We start from the raw sequence: 2729 nt of genomic DNA on the forward strand, positions 1-2729 counted from the left end.
ACATGTGGCCGGAAGTCTCCAGTGCGCATGTTCACCTGTACTTCACCAACTCCACCACTGGTTTGTGGAGAGTTTTGGTTTTGCGTGAAATACAGACAAGTGGAGTTAGTTACCCAGTATGGTTTGAACCTATGTTGAAAGTTTTGGAGGTACGTCACATTTATGAAGGTAAATATTCAGAATTATATTGAAATGAGCTGAAAAGCAAAGCGACATGTGACTAATATTTTATTTACAGTGTCGTGCATTGAATCCTTTGAGCTATCCCTCGTTATTGCTGTTTTCGTATCACAGGACAACTTCGCACATCTTCTTTTTGTCTCATACATAATTTCCCCATCACTTGAAGCTGCGGATTTTTTTGAACTGTTAAAAAAAAAAAAAAAATCCATCAGGGCAAAAAGTGGAGAGATTGAAAGTGGAATTACCCCACATATTTGGCCTGTGTGTTCACACATCACAAGGCTGTTGTAGGTGTTTTCCAGACATGCAGTGTCAAACTGTGTAAAAGTGCTTCTTTTCATTTCGACCCGGTGAGTTCTTGTTGTTGCCACAAGAGGGGGTAAGTTACAGTAATCCCCCGGTCATTAATGAGCCCTATGGCAACGGACGCACAAGAAAGAAACCCCCAGAAATCCCTGAGACCCCCCCCCCCCACCCCCAAGAACTGGAGAAATGTATTATTATTATTATTATTATTATTATTATTATTATTATTATTATTATTATTATTATTATTATTATTGTCATGTTTTGAGAAGAGTGGTACCCATCTTGGATCAAATACAGTTTTTACGCGCGGTGCGTGCGATCACGTTGTCTCATTTCCTGACTCTGCCCAGAGAGAGAGAGAGAGAGAGAGACAGAGAGAGACAGAGAGAGGAGATACGGGGACATGGAGAGAGTGTGTAGGGGGAGAATGAGATAGAGAGAGAGAGAGAGCGAGAGAGAGAGATAGACATGCACAGAGGAGGGGGAGGCTCCTGATACCAAGACACGGAAAAGCAGGGGAGGGTAAAGAGAGAAAAGAAAAAGGGGCTGTGGAGGAAGAAGAGCGGGGAGTTGGAGAAATCGGGGAATAACACTTACAGAGAGCACACAGGGGAGAGGAAGGACAGTATCCAGTGCTTTGGACATCCCCTTCTTTCTTCTCCCAGACTGTCACAGCAGATCGGACTCCGAGGGAGCGACACCGCGTCCACCCCAGACCCCATGGGGTAACAGGTATGTCTGACTTCCTCATATGGCTGGTAGCCCCCCCTTCTGCCGGCGATCAGCCCTCGCTCGCCTGCTAACAGGTTCGAGATTTCAGCCAGGAGGCGGTGAACACAGGCGGAATTTCCACCGCTTTTTAATTTTTCTCCCCCCCCCCTCGTGTCAACAATTAGTTTTCTGCGTCTCGGAGACGTCGCGTCTCCGGCTGATAGTTGGTGGGTGCACAGGTTGGAGACATGACACAATGCAACTCTTCGCAATCGTGGCACTGTTTGAGTTGGCCATCGGGGGAGGTAAAAGAAAAAAGAAGAAGAAGCTCATATATGAAGGCCTGTCTGTCTTTTAAATAATAAAAAAAAAAATATATATATATATATCCCCAGTCCATTGGCATCATGTTATCCGCGGCATGAGTGTATTTTGACAGCAACGTACCCGAGCGAGTGAGCAGGCGACAGTCTGAAAGTACGCCTACCTGCTCCATACGTGACAGCCAGCTGTCTATTGCGCTTGTTGATATTTGGAGAAGCTGTCACTCCTTGACGGGATAACGCACATTTACGCGTCATGTTGCGGGTCGTGAAACACAAGCAGAAGAAAAGAAATGGAGGTGGGGGGGACCTTACTTTATGATGTGTCTGAACATCTGTTTTAAAATGTATCCAAACTGCTTGAATTTGATTCATTTCATTTTGATTGAGAGAATTGATGCAATTTGAGTAATAACGTACTTTAAACGGGTATGTTAAGCGCGCACTTTGCGTAATTCTAAATTTTTTTTGAATGAATCTCGTCTTCTGTGAGCAACACTTTGAGAAATACATCCCTCAGTGTGCTCAGGTGTTGCAGACACATTCATCTTTTTTTTTTGTTTAACCCCCCCCCCCCCCCCCCCCCCCCGTTGGGCTTCCACACCATCGAGTGATCGAGTTTTGACGTAACCAGCGGATTCCGGTGAAATTTGCAAAGTTTTTCCCCCAAAAGCGTGACAGCCCATCGCCACACTGGCGGCTGGAGGAAGGGAGGGAGGGAAGGAGCGGGGATTGTCATGCACACATATCGTGCCACGAGAAAATAAGGAGTGATGCTCCGTGGCGTGCAGCCGTCTGGAGGGGATTCAAAATGAACGCGCTCAGAGCCCGAAGACAAGGGCTTAAACCCTCCGCCTTCTCCCCTCGATTAACCTCCGAAAGGGGGATTTCTCCAGCTGGAAATTTCTGCTGCGTCAACACCCAACCCTAGAGTACCAGACAAGACTGATGGGGGGGGGGGGGGTGTTTGCAGATGGAGATCTCGGGTGTTTTTTGTTGGGGTTTTTTTTTTTTGGGGGGGTGGGGGTGGGCTGTAATTGTTTGGGTACAGCTGATCATCATCTGAGAGTTGAAAAAGAGTGGTGTCAAGTGTTTTCTATTTGAGGCTGGGAGCGTCTTTGCCTCGCGTGCGTGCGTGGGCGTGTGTGTGTGTGTGTGTGTGTGTGTGTGTGTGTGTGTGTGTGTGTGTGCGTGTGTGTGTGT

Source organism: Blennius ocellaris, assembly GCF_963422515.1.
Source record: "Blennius ocellaris genome assembly, chromosome: 5".
NCBI classification, from domain to species: domain Eukaryota; kingdom Metazoa; phylum Chordata; class Actinopteri; order Blenniiformes; family Blenniidae; genus Blennius; species Blennius ocellaris.